This window comes from Cupressus sempervirens, chromosome 10 (assembly GCF_028749045.1).
Source record: "Cupressus sempervirens isolate cs-2001-9-10 chromosome 10, ASM2874904v1, whole genome shotgun sequence".
Classification (NCBI taxonomy): Eukaryota; Viridiplantae; Streptophyta; class Pinopsida; order Cupressales; family Cupressaceae; genus Cupressus; species Cupressus sempervirens.
In genome coordinates, this window is record NC_143127.1 from 172,174,576 (window position 1) to 172,193,554 (window position 18,979).

Here is an 18,979-nt window from a genome sequence, read left to right on the forward strand (position 1 = left end):
ACTCCAGAGGGCTTTTCTGATCCGATTCAGAGCACCATTGGCGTGATGCAGTGTTGTCCTCTTTCCCCTACTCAGTTTGGCTTATATATTGATGAGTTGGAGGATTTCCTTATGAAATCCTCTCAACCAAGAGATGGGTGTTATTTACATTAGGTTTTGATCTCTATTCTCCTCTTTGTTGATGATGTCGTTCTCTTGGCCTCTTCTCCTAATAGCTTACAGAGACTCCTTAATAGTCTTGCTTCTTTTTGTACTCAACAATAGCTTGTGGTCAATTTACCTAAGACACGGGTTATGGTCTTTAACTGTTTAAAGACCTCTCATCTCCATTTCTTCTTTTAGGGGAAGGAGGTTGAGATTACTCCCTCTTACATGTATCTTGGTGTGAAGTTCTCAGGACCACGTTTCAATTTGAGACCCGCTATTCAGTCTAGAGTCAGTAAGGGTATGGGCTCCCTGGCTTTGCTGGAGAGACAATGCTTCAGCCATCATTTTTAGGATATTTCGTCCAAGTTGTCCCTTTTTGACTCCTTGGTTCATTCGACAGTCCTCTATGGTTCTGTGGTTTGGGGACCTTCTCTTATTGCTTTTGATTGGGCTTCTATTGAGCAGGTCCAGACACTGTTGTTGTGTCGTATCATTAGGTGTCACAGATTCACCCCTCACAACATTGTTTTAGCGGAGTTTGGTTCTCATCCTCTCAAACTTGCCATTATTTTTTACTTGATTTGTTTTCTTCATCGGCTTCGTGGTTTTATGGAGACAGGTGTTGACCGACATAGATACTCTTTTTTTGGCATATTGTTCTTTGGTGGAGATTATGAGATCTGACACTTCTGCTAGATCAAGATGCTGGTACGCTCAGGCCACCTCTTTGTTGGGTTCGATCGAAATTGAGATTGATCATCTTCCTCTCTATCAATTTTTGCTAGATGCCCCAGCTCATCTTCTTCCCTCTCGTCAGGAGTTGAATGAGCATGTTAGACAGGATATCTATAGGCAGTACATTACCACTACTTGGTGTCATCCCCTGGGTGGGTTGCGACCTAAGATGGCCTTATATGCTGAGCATTTTCTTGTTATTCAAGATGGTATTGTTGTTCGCCCTGCCTATCTTTATCGCCATTGGAATCATGCATTATGGTTCTCTTTGGGCTCTTTTAGGGTTGGTTCTCATCGTCTCAGGGCTCAGACTGATCACCATATGGATCAGGCTGATCGATTATGCCAGTTATGCACTTTGATGGAGGTTGAGACAAAGACTCACTTCATATTTCGTTGTCCTCATTACTATGAGATCAGAGGGAGATTCTATTGCCTTTTTAGAGATTGTTCTTCTCTCTCAATGTTCTTTAGTTATATTGATCAGCGGTGTTTAGCACTTTATCTTCAAGAGGCCACCCATCTTCGAGAGAATACCCTGTAGTCCTTTCATCAGAGACATAATTCTGATCAGCTCATTACCACCTTTTTCTCTCCCTTGTCTCCTCCACGGGGTTTGAAAAGGCCTTTCACTACTTCACATTCCAGATCTATCAAACATTATACCAGTCTCTACAGGCAGCATTAGTCCTATGGGGGTTCTTCACGGCATTCGAAGACTATGGATTGTCCACGAATGTACCTCTCTATTACGGATTTCTTTGTGACAATGAAGGACCCTTAGTCCTTACCTTGTCTTTCTTTCTTCTTGTTGCTTTGTTCCTTTTCAGTCACCGTTTGGTGCCTTTGCTTGGCTGGCTCTTCTATTTGTATGCTCAGTCCCATAAACCGTTTTGATTTTTTGTGGACATTAATAATTTTATCTTATCTTTAGCTCTTTATAGGAACATGACACATGCAAATTCCTCTTCTCCTCTAATGATTCTCATCCATTGGATCTTTCAATCAACCTCTATCATTGATTAATAACAAATAAAAAATCTATAAATGAATCATCTTCAAATATATTAATCCTCCATGATTTTTGAGAATTCATGATATCTTACCATCCCTTATTTTATCAAGGCCATGCTTGAGAATTGAACAGCCTACATATCAAACCATTGGAATACACGACATAAAAGAACATGCTATCCTACCATCCCTTATTTTATCAAGGTCGTGTTTGAGAGTTGATTAGTCTACATATCAAATCATTCGAACACATACACAAACAAGAGAACTATATAAAATTGTTTGAAGGTATAATTGTTTATTTATTCCATTTGTTGCACTTATCTCATGTTTTAAGTGATTATTGAATGTCAATTGGGTGCTTTCATTGTTGATTTTTGTTTTCATATTTTACATTTCAGGACTCACAATTATGTTTACTTATCATTGGAGCACATGCACAAACAATGAAGTAGTGTGAAATTGTGTGAAGGTATGATTGTTAAATTATTTAATTTTTGTACTTATATCATGCTTTATTGAGTGATTGTTGAATGGGAATTTGGGATTTCAATTCTATTTCTTTTTATTTCATATTTTTATATTTCATCAATTATGAATGGAAAAATAAAAAGTTTTTAAATTCTAGTGCATTTTTTTAACCCATCCTAAAATTATTTGGCAGGGAACACCAAGAAAAAAAATCTAAACTTGTAATTCATTTTGCACATGTTAATGGTTAGAACCTTGAGCATAATTTCTTTTGATTTGTTATTTTATTTAGATTTTAAATTTCTTTAAAAGGGTCAAATAATAACATCTCCAATACCAAAGAAGGCACCTTATAAAGTCTTCTAGTAGACTCATTTTTACTAGATCATTGAATAAATTACTATGACCTTAAAAATTCTTAAAAATAAAAGTCCAATTGTTCTTTACAAGTCATATGCATATTGACTTAGTTTTGGCCACATGATGTCAAAAATCAAGATGTGAAGTTTCTTTGAGAATATATAGAATTCAAAAGTACTACTGCAAAATTCATAACTATGATTGAGCATTATATATTGATGTTAATCAACAGTGACAATATGAGTTCATTATATATTGATGTTAATCAACAATGACAATATGAGTTCTATTTGTAATGATCTCATTCTCTATCTCTATTCATAAGATAAATTTGAATAAGGAGTGATATATTTCTTAGATGATATCCCATTAAATGAATTCGAGTTTCATTTTATATACTATCCATGGGAGTGATTGCCTCCAAATAGACACATCTCTTATTTAATTACACCTCTTCATGATTAACTACATATAATATTATTTCATTTGTTCTTTTATTATATTAATACTATAACATAGTAAATAATTAATTTTATATTGTTAGTTTAACATTGAATAAGAGATTGTATTATACTATTATTTCACTATTTACTTATTATTATATTGGATTATCATTCTAATTTCTATTATTGATTATCTAATTCATTTTTTATATTTTTATTATAATATAATATATTCGATAATTTTATAATTTGATTAACATATTCTATTATAATTGTATTATTTAATATATTGTAATTAATTATTATTATTAATTCTTAATTTATATTCTAGCGGGGATATCACATTATTTTTCTCATATCAAATTAATGCTCTTGTTGACTTTCTCATTTGCCTCTAAGTAGATATTGATATAGTATTTGTCTTATTTGGAAATATGTAATCATATTTGATGTTACTATATTGCCACATTTTCATATATAACATTGGTCTAAACTTCCATATAAAACTTTTATGAATTGTTAGATGTTGGGCCTTTTTGGCTTTCATTATTTTAATTTACATTCAATGGAACATTATGCCAATTTATAGCTCAATGGTCTCCATAATACGTCAATATTGTAACTTTTTATTTATTTCTTTATAATAAGTAATCAATTCTTTAAAAAAATGTGCTTAAATCATATATTAAATAAGTTTATAGTATTTTCAAGTGTGTTACATACTTCTCTTTTATTTGATCTCAATATTAAAATAAGTTTTAATAGAAAATTAAAAGAATTACTCCCTTGTTAATGAAGCTAGGAAGGTTGATGTTCCTTTAAACCCTTGTGAAGGGAAAATTTGGAAAGAACCTAAGCTTGGGTGAATGGAAGTCAATGTCAATGGAGCCTCTGGGGGCAATCCTATTATAAGTGGTGCAGTTGTATAATAAGTAATGTTCGACAATAGAGTAATTCTTGACCAAAGTTCAATATGCTTGCGTATAGAGATATACAACAATGAACAATTCAAGGTAGCTCATATTGGTATCAACTGTAGACTAGATCTAAAAATACTTGAGGTACATGTAGAGGGTGACCCTTTGTTAACAAATTTTGACAAAAAACAACTTTGAATTGGAAGTTTAAGAAATGGATTAACTCAATATACGAAGATGTGAAATTTTTTGAAGGCTTCAAAATTTTACACATTTACAAAGAAGGCAATTTAGTTGTGGGCAAATTGGCCAAATAGGCCATAGAATATCCATGGTTGTCCTATGGGTTTGCAGTGGATGAGTTGGCACTTAAGTGGAGGTGGGGGGCATAAAGGTAAGGATGTCACCCTCATTGGCTTTTGAACTTGGTTGATGGGATAAGTACTCCTAGAAATCATTTTGATGTCCTCCAAAAATGATGGCGGTGTGCATCTCAAAGGATTCAATCATGTTATGCATGGTTTTAAATGAGAAAAAATTGACCCAAGGTGCCAAATGAAGCTTGATGACCTCAATTTGGAATGATTAAAAATTAGGTGATTTCAGTGGGTTAGTCTAATGACATGGTAAGTTGGGTGAAGGTACATAAAGGACAGAAGCATTTCAAAGTTTGGTTTTCAAGTTGTGGCCTATTTATCATTCACATAAAGGGGCGTGGCAAGAGTATTATAATACAAGCTATGAAAATTCTAGACTAAGAAGAGAGTTGCAAAAGTGAGATGAATACACCTATTTCTTCAATGAGCAAGAAGAGACAAATGTCTTTTTTAGGAAATAATTTTGATAAAAGTTTGAATTGTGTCTTTAAAACTAGTCATGGCTTCATAACCCACACAATGAAGATTCTTGAAGACTAGCCATTACTAAAAGGTGACCACTAATATTCCTGTCATATTTTGGTTGCTCTACTAGGCACAGAGGAATTAAAGGATCGATAATTTCCAAAATCTTATTGATGTCTTTGAAAGATATGAGATATGTTGGAAAATGGTAGGCAAGGGCATTCCACTTCCCAAGGACTACGATGTTGTTCAACATCGGGACTGTGAGGTTGAAAGGTTTCCACTGATCACCTCATGGATGCCTACTTCACATTTGTGAAGAAGGTTAGTGATGAAGTGGAACATATTTTTTCTGAAACTAGTGTCAAGGAATGGGGCATGTTGGCTCTAGATCCACCTAAAAGACAAGGGCTTGGCAAAAGATGATGAGGAAAGAGAAGATTTTAATGTGGAAATGAAAGAGGAGCATGTTTATAAATGTGGGCATTGAAGAGTTAGAGTTGGAGGAGCACATGACCAATGACCCAGTGTATCCAATCAGGGCAAGGTTGGTGATTAGGTTGGTAGAGTGGTTTGGGTGATAGTCTTACAGGTGATACTTAAGCTTTTTGTTAAGTGAATATAAGTTATACCATATTAAATCATGTTGCAGTAAAGTTTAGGTGCCACTTTTGATAAAATATCTTAGTAATATATGTAACTCATATCATAGGTCTATCTTGATTTTGTTCTGGGAGACATTTTGAGGTGTGTAGATGACCTTTGCGAAGAGGTGGTTTTTGATATTGCATCCTTTGGACAAATGGTTGTTGACAGAGGAAAACTAAACTGATGTAATATTCCTTTTGTATTAATATAAATGGTGTAGCCCCATAGCTATTATTTATTGATTAAAAAAGAAAACATGCACCAAGATAACAAAAGTCACATGTGACAAAAAAAAGCCAACATGTGTAAGAGAAGGCAATTATCTTCTGGATAAAACAATAGACCTATAAGTAATACTTATAGAAATACAATGCATGTGAAAGACAAATAACTTTGTTGAGAAGTTATCTTTCAAACTCGTAGGGGATCAAATTTAGGGACCTCTACACTTCTCAAATGTGCAATTTGTATATACAAATCCGTGCAAAAAGGATCCATAAATAACCTTGTTCTTGGCAAATTCCCATCTAATCCCCAGTTGTATGATGTCACTTGAACCCATTGCTACCTAAATTTGGCAATCCCAATGATCAATCTTGTACACTATGGTTGCTACAAATCAATCTACTTTGGCCTTATGTCAACATTGGATCACCATCTAGATCCTCCACTCAAGGAAGAGAAGGTATTCATCTACATAGCCACCTAAATTTGGCAATTACAATGATGAAGCTCGTACACTATGGTTGCTACAAATCAATTTCATTTGGCTTGGTGTAAGTATTGGATCACCATCTAAATCCTCTACACAAGCAATAGAAGGTATTCATGTATTCTAAATTTGTCCAAACTTGGACGATGTATTAGGCAAGAGATGGTATTCGTGTATTCTAAAGTTGTCCAATCTTGGATGATACATTAGGAAAGGGCTGACACACTTAGATATATGAATATATTAACTAATAATTCACCTTTCATGACATCAATTATAAAGTTTAGGGGAAAAAATAATCACTGAATTTGTTTCCTTCCCTGCTGAAATAAATTAGCTTTGTTAGTATTTGCCAAAGTTGTTCTATGTTTTTTTAGCCATTCCAAATGACCAAACATTTGTTTTTTATTATGTTAACAATTACTATAGAGTATTATTTTATAATTATCTTCTAACTTCTATTTCTTATGCATATCTGAAAGTGGAGTTATAATGCTTGGAAGTTTTTGTTAGGAAAGCTACTCGTGGAAACGCCTTCCAAATGTCAATTTACTAGGGAAATTATATAAAGATCAAATCTACTGAGATGCATAGGAATTAATAAGAACAGAGAAAATAAAGGCACACACAAGATAAAACACATGAGACAAAGATTTACATGGGAAACCCTTTAGGGAAAAACCCACCAGCCAAGAACTAGAGTGTCACCCTGTGTATTATAGTAACCAATACATTATATACAAATAATAGACTTAGGCTCAGATTGTCTTTACAATCAACCCCACTTCTACCACTATGACATTGTTCTTCAAGCTCACAGCCTCTACAGCAATACAATCATCATTGTCAACTGCAGACTTAGCACACTCTATCAACAAATCTTACATACATTTATACACTATGCAATTCGTTATGGAGTACCACAAACGGTTACAGGCAAAACGGTCTTCCAACTATCTGTCACACATGGATGCCCTCGGTGAACACAGATGCTTCAGTCACTTTTTCGATGACGCAGATGCTCTACACGATGAACTCTACTTACCATACTCATCTTGCACACTGTATCGTCCATCAAACAACATCATTCACCATGTCTGGCACCACTGTACTATCTGACACCACCGTACTGTCTGACACCACCATACTGTCTGGCACTCATGGCATAGATATCTGTCACTGTACAGCTCAACACAATACGGCTCATCCACCGTACATTTTTTTAAAATGTGTGTGTGTGAATTACCTCCACTATACAGTAGACTCACCGTATAGTGAAGCTACACTGTATGGTGCACTTCGTCACCCCAAAAATCTCCCACTTGACGAAGTAGCACCAACCATTCCAACAAACTCATCTCTAATCACAAAAGATAACACCATCATCTATATTTCTAAGTTTCCATGAGCACCTACAACTGATCAATCCATGCCAACTCTGAATGCAACACAAAGTATCCAACAAATGATCAATGTACTCAAAACAAAGAAACTAAACCAAGATCAATGTCAAAGTTCCAATCATGGTCTAGGGAAGATAAACATGACAACATGATCTAAACAATCTCAACTAGAGAGACTACATGCTCCATTTATTAAATAAAAACATAAACCACACCCTTATCAAAGACTCCGTTGAAACCTCAAGATTGCAACATCTTTAGTCACCTAAAGATTAACATCTCCATAGAGTACTTCAACAAATGTGAAAAGATCCTTCTGCAACATTAGAATCTTGTGCCTTCAACATCTATAGTACCAATGCAAATCAGTTACTAGGTCATTGTCAACAACCCCCACTAAACCATAGTGTTGAGTTACACATGACATCTATGTCATTGCCAACAACTCCCACTATACGGTGGCACTGAGTCGCACATGGCATCGTGACAAACATCTTCCACATGAAGATTGAATCACTCTAACCAGTCATCATCAAACGACTGATTAGCCAAAGCAACACTCCTTGCATCTTCATCATCACTCTGAGAAGACTCGAAATCGGAAGAACTCTCCATTTTCTTATTCTTCTTCTCTTTGCAATCCTTTCGGATATGACCAGTTTGCCCGCAGTTCCAACACTTCACTTTGGACTTTTTCCTAGAAGATTCGAGCTTCATGTCTTTCTTGCTTTTGTCCTTTGCTTTGCCTTGAGTGATGAGAGCCTCCTTAGCCACCCCAGAAGATTTTCTCCGCATCTCCTTTGACAGAAGTGCAGCAACCACTTCATCCATTTTTAATTGGGTGGTAGTACTTCCAATGGCCACCACAAGATGATCCCATGAATCAGGCAATGAGCACAGCAGTAGCATGCAATGCTCTTCTTCACTAACAGACACACCAATAGATGTCACTTGTGTAATTACCATATTGAATGCGTTTAAATGATCAGCCACAGCCGTTTCTTCATCCATCTTCAAGGAGTACAACTACTTTCTCAGGAAGAACTTGCTTACCAAAGATTTTCCCTGATAAATATCTCCCAACTTCTTCCACAAAGAATCTGCAATTTTCTCCTCATGAACATTCAAGAGAACATAATCTGCATGACATAGCCTTAATAATCCTTTGGCCTTTCGATCTATTAAAACCCAATCTTCTTGCTTCATGCCTAAAGGCTCATTTCCAGACATAGCAATCCATAGATGTCAGTCTACCAACATATCGTCCACTTTAAGTTTCCATAACTCAAAGTTTGTGCCATCAAATTTTTCAATCTCTATTCTCCCTAATGTACTCGCCATCTCAATTTCCAAATGAACACTTTGTAAACTCCCACCAAAACCAAATTGACACCAAATGACCAACCCTACCCAATACAACCAACTCTACCAACAAGATAATGGTCATGGGTAATGGCTTTGATACCACCTGTTAGGAAAGCTACTAGCAGAAATGCCTTCCAAATGTCAATTTATCGGGGAAATTATATAAAGATCAAATCTACTGAGATGCATAGGAAAAATAAGAACAAAGAAAATAAAGGCACACACAAGATAAAACACATGAGATAGAGATTTACGTGGGAAACCCTTTCGGGAAAAACCCACCAGCCAAGAACTAGAGTATCACCCTATGTATTATAGTAACCAATACATTACATACAAATAATAGACTTAGGCTCAGATTGCCTTTACAATCAACCCCACTTCTACCACTATGACACTGTTCTTTAGGCTCACAGCCTCAAAACTCGCAGCCTCTACAGTAATACAATCATCACTGTCAACTGTAGACTTAGCACACTCTATCAACGAATCTTGCATACATTTATACACTATGCAATTCGTTATGGAGTACCACAAATGGTTATAGGCAAAACAGTCTGCCAACCATCTGTCACACACGGATGCCTTTGATGAACACAAATGCTTCAGTCACTTTTTCGGTGATGCAGATGCTCTACACGACGGACTCTACTTACCATACTCATCTCACACACTATATTGTCCGTCAGACAACATCATCCACCATGTTTGGCACCACCGTACCATCTGACACCATGACACCACCATAATGTCACACCACCATACTATCCGGCACTCATGGCACAGATATTTGTCACCGTACGGCTCAACACAGTATGGCTCATCCACCATACATTTTAAGAAAAATATATATATAGGTGTCGCCGTACAGTGACTTACCTCCACCATATAGTGAGGCTGCACCGTATGTTGCACTTCGTCACTCCAACAGTTTGCTTCATAATGTATATATTTTCTTGCTTTTTTGAAGTTGCCATTGTCAACTTCACCTTGCCAATCCCGTCATATGCATCCAGCACTAGACACTCCCAAATTACATTGGACTGTAACAGGAAAATTCATTCTATTCTGGAATGTTCTATTTTATGTTGATCCACCGTTTGCTTTTGACTTAACCTACAAAAGCCACAACTAGAAGCATGACTGCCACAACAATAATATAATTTGTGACTTAACCCACAAAAGCCATGACTGAGAAGCATGACTGAACCACTACAATCAATATAGTGTGTGACTTAATTTTAGGTATACAAAATTACATATCAAATCTGAAAATATTTAATTTAATTTCAAATGATAAACTCCATATAAGCAAAAGATAACAGAAGGTACAAAATGACAAAAATGATTATGAATCCTCCTCTCTCATTACCTGTTGATAAAAAATCTTTCAATTTTCTCGAAGCATTCCTTACCTTCTATTGTTTTCCCATTCTCCATTCTTGACCAATAATCTGGAAGATAAAATGAGAGGAAAATTAGAAACAAAACAAACTAAAAATAAATAAATAAACCTAAAAAACTGAATATAAAACCACATCCCTTCATTGCTACTGTAGGTTTTACATAGTGCATTTTAGTACCAGCCTGTTTTCATATTGCTTCCTTTAGCATCCCCAATAATCTCTACAAGAACATTGTTCCTGTTTAAAATGATAGTACCTCTCGCAAGAATATCTCTTGCAGCTATATTGGTGACAAAATTCATCATAGTGTGGCAATCAGCACATGCTTGGTTCTTTAAGAACTTGAATAGTTGTTTCGAGGGCACATGTTTAAGAAACCAGATGCAATCGCCAACTTTTCATTTACAGAAAGAAGGAAATAATTCTTTTTCCTCCTCTTCCAGAGACAAAGTAAAAGTTTTGAACCTGGAGAATACCCTGCTACCCTCATCTCCAAGGCTAATTAATCCAACTCTGCATGGATCTCCTGTGCCTGTGGATCTGATTTGCCTCCTATAGAAAATGCATGTACCATTTTATGGCCTTCAATCCAACTACATCCAGGGATCTTTTTAATTCCTACATCCTTCATCAATCTCCTTACCATTTGAACCTCACCCCACCTGCCCACTTCTGCATACATGTTCGAGAGAAGAACATAAGTTGCAGCATTTCTGGGATCCAAATCAAAAAGCAAGGTCGCTGTGAATACTCCTAAGCCTATATTCTTATGTGATCTACAGGCACCTAGAAAACACATCCACACAACCACCACAGGTCTAATTGGCATCTTGAAGATAAAGTTTAGGGAGTCCTGAAGATAGCCAGCACGAGCAAGAAGGTCAACCATGCAAACATAATGATCAATTGTAGGTGTAATACAATAGGAGTTAGTCATGTAATTAAAGTATGTACAGCCCTCATCCACTAAACCCACATGGCTGCATGCACATAGAACACAAGCAAAGCTTACAGTGTCAGGATATGTTCCAGAGTACTTCATTGATTCAAATATTTTGAGAGCATCCTTGCAAAGTCCATTTTGTGCATATCCTGCAATCATTGCATTCCATGAGATCACGTCTCTTTTAGGCATTCTGTCAAAAAGTTCCCGTGCTCTGTTTATGCTTCCACATTTTGCATACAAGTTTAGCAGGGCAGTTGCAACTACAACGTTTGACAAAATTTCTTTATCCTTTATGCTTTGATGGATGTCCATGCCCTGTTCTAAAGCTCCCACTTTGGCACAGGCAAGGAGGATGCTAGCAAAGGTTGAGGAGTCTGGCTTTACATCTGCCAATTGCATTTGCTTGAAATGAGCTAAAGCCTTTTCAACAAGTCCATTTTGTGTGTATCCTGCGATCATTGCAGTCCATGAGACTATATTTCTTTGGGGCATTCTCTCAAACAGTTTGTTTGCTTTCTCTATGCTTCCACATTTTGCATACATGTCTAGCAAGGCTGTTGTAACCACAACATCCGACAAAAGTCTTCTGTCTATTATGCTTTGGTGGATGCCCATACCCTGTTCCAAATCCCCTATTTTGGCACAGACCGGGAGGATGCTAGCGAAGGTCATGGAATTTGGCTTTACACCTAACAATTGCATTTGCCTAAAAGTTTCTAAAGCCTTTTCATCACATCCATTTTGCGCATATCCTGCTATCATTGCAGTCCATGAGAACACGTTTCTATGAGGTATCATGTCAAACAATTCCCATGCCTTGGCTATGCTTCCACATTTTGCATACATGTCTACCAGAGCAGTCGCAACTACAACATCTGACAACATTCCTCTCTCCTTCACGATTTGATGAATACACATACCCTGTTCCAGAGCTCCCATTTTGGTACAGGCGGGGAGGATGCTAGCATAGGTTGTGGAGTTTGGCTTTACGCCTTCCAATTGCATTTGCTTGAAAATTTCTAAAGCCTTTTCAGCCAATCCATTTTGTACATATCCTGCAACCATTGCATTCCATGAGATGACATCTCGTTGAGGCATCTTGTCAAACAGTTCATGTGCCTTATCCATGCTTCCACATTTTGCATACATGTCTATCAATGCAGTTGTAACGACGACATCTGACAAAACTCCTCTATCCTTAATGCTTTGATGGATGTCCATTCCCTGTTCTAAAGCTCCCATTTTGGTACAGGCGGGGAGGATGCTAGCAAAGGTTGTGGAGTCCGGCTTTACACCTGCCGATTGCATTTGCTTGAATGTTTCTAAAGCCTTTTCATCAAATCCATTTTGCGTATATCCTGAAATCATTGCAGTCCATGACACCACACTTCTTTTCGGCATTCTGTCAAACAATGCATGTGCCTTCTCTATGCTCCCACATTTTGAATACATGTCCATCAGGGAAGTTGCAACGGTAACTTCTGATAAAAACCCTCCATCTTCTATGCTCCGATGGATGTCCATGCCCTGGTCCAAAGCTCCCATTTTGGCACAGGCAGAGAGGATGCTGACAAAGCTTATGGAATCTGGTTTTACATCTGACAATTGCATTTGTTTGAAAGTTTGTAAAGCCATTTCAGCAAATCCATTCTGTGCATATCCTGCAATCATTGCATTCCATGTGAACACATTTCTTTCAGGCATTTTGTCAAACAATTCACGTGCGTTGTCTATACTTCGACATTTGGCATACATGTCTACCAGGGCAGTTGCAACTACTACATCTGACAAAAATCCTAAATCCTTAATGCTTTGATGAATATCCATTCCCTCTTCCAGAGCTCCCATTTTGGCACAGGCCTGGAGTACGCTGGCAAATGTGAATTGATCAGGTTGAAGACCTGTTTGTTTCATATGGCGAAAGAGTGTGAGTGCCTCTTGAGGACACCCATGTCTTCTGTACGCCGTAATAATCGTATTCCATGAGAAGCCGTCTCGTTCGTTCATGCAGTCAAACACTTTGCGGGCATCAACCAAACTTCCGCACTTGACGTACATGTAAATAAGCTTATTATGAAAATATGTGTGTGCAGCAAATGCAAATCGCCGGTGAGCGATGAAAGCGTGGACGTTTTTACCTTCTGAAAGCGCGTTCTTGAGAACACAGGTCTGTAATAATTGAAGATATGTGGAGTAGTCTTCAGACGGTTTGTGTGAAGTAAGCAGAGTGTGCAGCGCCTCCTTCAACTGACCATTTCTGCATAAACATGTGAGCTTCAAGTGACCAGTAGATGTCAATGGCATTTGATGGTTGTAAAATCGACAGTTTTATTCAGTCTACATCAATCAGAGTGGCATTGCCAGTGGAAAGCCTGGAAGCATTTTCACTCGAAGCGGAACTGATGACAGACAATCACGTAAGGGATTCTAAAAATTTATTCTTTAATGGCAGTGAGCTGACCATTTCATCGATACATTTGGAGGAAGTTTATATAGGTTTAGCAAATAAAATTTAGTATTATCTGTCATCCATTGTAAGTGGGAATGAACAAATTATATGTCTAGTTTGGGTTAAGTCGATTTAATGTATATATAGAAGTAGAACTAAATAAGTTTATTTATTTAATAGATAAATAAATGGTTGCTGTTTTTATTATTTGTGGAAGAAAATAAGACAAGCCTAAAGAAGGAATTGGCAAAGGATATGATCTAAATTCAATTTATTTCAAAATTACATAATGATTGTGATAGTAATATTTATAAATAAAAAATGAAATATTTCTTTTGTTTTCTAATCTAGATTAAGATTTTGTGATCAAAATCATGACCATGGTTATCAATTAGATTTATACTTGCAAACTTGATCTTTGATATCATTTTTAAATTCTTAATGTGATTTAAGAACTAAATGCCATTCCCTTTGTTTTGATACATATGCCTTGCTTGTAGTAGTAAATGCATTTTCAATTTCATGTATGATTAAAATCATGAAGGCACTTTATCTTAATCAACCATTTGATAACAATAAAGATAACATTCTTCAAGTATGCATGTGCTTGTGTATATGTCTAGATTTCTCTATCATTTCCCTTGCATAAAAGTTCATCAAACAAGGTTGTCCCCTTGCACCCTTTCTTTATTCCCTTGCAACTGATGATCTTAGATGTTTGCTTCAACACACTCTTTCAAATAGACTTATTAATGGCATTTCATTGCCAAACAATGCAACAACACTTAATTCTCATTTTGAGGATGATAGTGTGGTATTCATACAAAATTCAACAGAGAAGGTGACTAATGTTTTGGATCTTCTGTGTACCATTTCAAGATCTAAGCTAGTCCTGCATAAAACTGAATTAATTATGACCCACCCAAACCGCTACTGACCTTGGATACTAGTGAATGACGCAAGATAAAACATGGCACCATCACTAGATATCTTGGCATACCCTTTGGCATTAGAGTTTAACTTAAAGATATGCGATCTTGGTTCATGCATAAAATAGAAAACAAATTTATAAATTGGGCCAAAAGTTCATCTTCAAGGCTGGTAGAATCCAAGCTGCTAACAAGATCTTGTTAGCCAAACATTTTTACATAACATCTTGTTTTATGCCCTCTAAAACCTACTCCACTCAACTAACTCAAATTATTAAAAGGTTTCTCTGGAATAAATGGGGAAACACCAATGGTCTTCCAATAAAATATTGGGCACATTGCATCCAACCAAGAAACATTAAATGAGGTTTGGGAATTATTGATCCCTACAAGAAAGGCATTTGTCTCAACACAAAATGGATTGTGAGAACCTTGGATGGAGATGTGCCTTGGAAACATTTGGTTCGACACTATATTCTAATAGCTATTGCTAGTTAATCATGGAGTTTGATTAGTTGGACACATAAACTCATTATGACTCCCTACATTAAAACCCATGGTTCAACTCCCTTTAATTCCATTTGAGAGCTTGGAAACTTACCACAAGAAAATTAAGTTGGTTTGATCATACCTTAAGTCATGGTTTGAATTTTGCTTCCTCCTCCATTTGGTAAATTAGCTAGTCTAGAAAATAATAGTCATTTGGCTACCTCAAATTACCTCAAGAGAAGACACCTATTTAAAGAAGTTATTTTGTGTGTTTCATCATTTATGCCCCCTCCTAAGGTTTGACTAGAATCATGGGATCAAATCAAGTCACAATTCAATATGTCCTCAATTTATAAAATATCAATCCTTAAAATCCTAAAACTTGTGAGACCTGAGTTATGGTGTCTTATGTCCACTCCATGTCATGATAATTTCCTTAAGGACTAAAAATGGCCTAGAAATCATAATGTTTAGAGTTTCCCGTTTATATCTATATATAAATGGTTGCATCCTTTTATTCCCCTTTCCCATTGACTCCATATTAAGTGACATTACAACCTCAAAAGATCATCATGGAATGAGTTAAGAAAAATCACCTGGAAGTCTAAAATTGATGCCCAAGATCAGTTGCTAGCATTGAAAATTGTCCATGTCAAAATTTTGATTGGTGACATACTCTTATTTAATAGGTCCCACCTCCATCCCGCCCCTTCTTCTTTAAAAGAGAGACTATCAAGCATGTCTTTTGTTTCCTCCCTTATGTCCAACAACTCTAGAGGTTCTTCTTTTCCACTCTTCTTGCTTTATTCCCTCAAGCTTGGTCTTGGAAAAATGCCTTTCTTGGTCTTTCATTAGCTAATAGTATTATCATGTAATCCTTCATGCACATTATCCTCAAACTCATTTAGAGAATTAGGTGTATGACTATCTTTTCGTGCACTTTCACTCTTCTCAAGTAGAGTAATTGATTATTACTTCATATTTCTCTCCCATGTTCCTTACTCTTCAAATTACTATCCAAACCAATTAATTTAGGCTTAGAAAATCACATGATGAATTTCATAATTGGCTCAATGTGTTTAAGGAAAAGTATAAAGTACATGTCAATTAAATTGTCATTAGATGGTCTTGAGCATAGTGCATACATAAAAGAGTTAAGATTTTGTGAATGAGGCTTTCATGTGTCTCCAGGGGAGTATTATGATTATAGCTTGTATTGAATAGATATCTTGCAACTTACCAACTTTGTATGTTATGGTTTATTCAGTCTAGAATACAAGCACTTTGCTGTAGTATTGGTTCGACTGTCTACACTCTGATGGATGCAGAAATTGATATATTTTTAGACTTTGAAGGAATCACCTAGCTGCTTGGAGGAGGTTTGGAAACACTTTGGCTCATCATCTATCATACATTATTTGTGCATATTCATATCTAATTGAACCAATACTATTGTTAATTTAGACAATATTTGTATCTAATGACATACACTCATAAAATTTTCTTTTATGTGAACAAAATTGCTTTTTTCAATTAAAAAAATACTAGATATCATTTAGAGCTTCAATTAAGGTATACAAATTTGACTATTATGCTATTATTGCTTTTGATATTCTTCTACATTAGAGTGATTGCAACTAATATTTTTAAATGCTATCACAACATCAACATGCAAAAAAAATATTTTTGGTCAACATTGGGAAGGAAAGGTAATAAATCCTAGATAAATTAATACATCAATAATTTATTAATCTCCCATTTGATGGATCTACACTAATGTTGGTTGCAAAAGAGAGCTACTTTATTCCTTACTAACTTTTTAGCAAACTTATTACTTTTATTTAAGTAATGGTTAAACATTAAGAAATAAAAATCATTTGTTAGCATTTATTTTTCTTCTATAATACAATTGAACCTTTGATTATTCATGCACACAAGAAAGGATTTGAGAATGATTTCACATTATCAACTTTCATAGAATGATTTGACACAAACATAACACCTTAGCTACAAATACAAAACACCAAAGTGTGGTTTTTAATTTTTTTTATTTATGATATATAGGGATATGAATAAAGATCAGCGACTATTCCAAGGGATTACAAAATCTAAAACTTAATTCAAGATGAAATGATACTTTATTCCTTCCTTGCTAAGTTCTTAAAAAAAAATTACTTTCACTAAATTAATGATTAAATATTAAGAAATGAAAATCATTTATTAGCATTTCTTCTTCTATAAAAAAATTGAACCTTAAATTATTCATGCATGCAAGAAAGGATTTGAGCATGATCTCACAAATCAAATCTCATATAATGATTTTACATGAACATAACACCTTAGCTACTAATATAAGACATCAAAGTGTAGTGGTCATTTAAAAAGAAATATGAATAGATAAGGATACAAAAAAATATCAACGAAATATGAAAAAAGATTAGTGACTAATCAAAGGGATTACAAAAACTAAAACCTCATTCAAGATGAAATGCTAACAATTTTTTTCTTTTAGTTCCTGTCTAAAAGCTATTGTCACTCCAAACATTGGAAAGAACCTTCTATTTAGCTTCCTTAATCACCTTAAACTATTACTCTCATTAGTATCAATTTGTAATAAACCTTCCATTGCACCCCAAAATATCAACATTTATTTTATTACTATTCCTTTAAGATATTAAGTCTTGATTCATTTGTACACACAAGTAATCATCTATTCACATGAAATAGGCATCTAACCATGCAGGTTAGGCATCCATCTATCAATATGGTGAGCATCCATCCATCAAATAGGATAGGTGATATAATTCTCTAGATAGATACTTAAACTTAGGGAAATTTTTGTTGGATACAATTGATTGATTATGTATTATCTTTCATGTTACACAAATGTCATATCGTTATCAGTCAGTATATGTCGAGCCCACTCAGGTAGTGAAGACAATTTTCTGTGTTTACCAAGCATTCCTATGGTGGCCTAGTTCAGAAGGCAGTATCTATCAAGTTCACTCTTGTGTCGAAGGAAAGATTGTAGAAGATGAGTGTTAACCAAACTCACTCGGTTAATGACGAAAAGTTGGATGGAACCAGTGCTAACCGAGCTCACTTAGTTGCCAAAGGATCTTTGCGATTTTGTAGTGTTAACTGAGCTTCTGTTGGTTAACACAAGAAATCGCTTCTAAATTAGTGTCTATCGAGTTGGGTAAGCTAATGAAGGATTTTCTTATTTTGACATATTAAGCTTAATTGATTTATCTATTGGTTCTAGCTAATTGATGTGATGAATATTAATTGTTGTAAGTTGTATATGAGCTGACTTGACAATATGAAAGATATAAGTATAAGGTCAAGTTGAGAATTTCAAGTGTGTGTAAAAAAAAGGAGTATGAAGATGTTATGAATGTATTAAAGATGAAGAGAGGAAGCGAATTTGAAGGATAAGTAAAATATCCTTGTGGAGTAGAAAAGCTATATTCGATCAGGAAGGATCAAGTACAAAATAGAATAGAAATTTGTAATCAGCAATTCAATTGCATTCAAATCAGATCATCTCATTGTTACTCTCTAACCATTATAGCAGTGATCTAAATCTCTTAATAGAGTTAGCTTAATAGCTATTTGCAAATCCTCTAACAAGGTGGCAATTCTATTGAATTGTCTTAAGACCTCTAACGAGGCCACTCCTAACAGGGTGATTAAATCCTTT

General features: G+C 35.5%; 1 pseudogene across 1 annotated transcript in view; it reads right to left on the reverse strand.

Annotated features, from left to right (window-relative positions):
* Window positions 1–10,312: 10,312 nt before the first annotated feature.
* Window positions 10,313–18,979, reverse strand: part of LOC149533176 (pentatricopeptide repeat-containing protein At1g11290, chloroplastic-like) — a 47,753-nt pseudogene continuing 39,086 nt past the window's right edge. The window contains exons 2-3 of the transcript XR_016356809.1: window positions 10,641–13,344; window positions 10,313–10,511 (exon numbers count right to left, since the gene is read on the reverse strand). The product of XR_016356809.1 is annotated as a pentatricopeptide repeat-containing protein At1g11290, chloroplastic-like (transcript). The remainder of the gene's footprint in view (window positions 10,512–10,640; window positions 13,345–18,979) is intronic.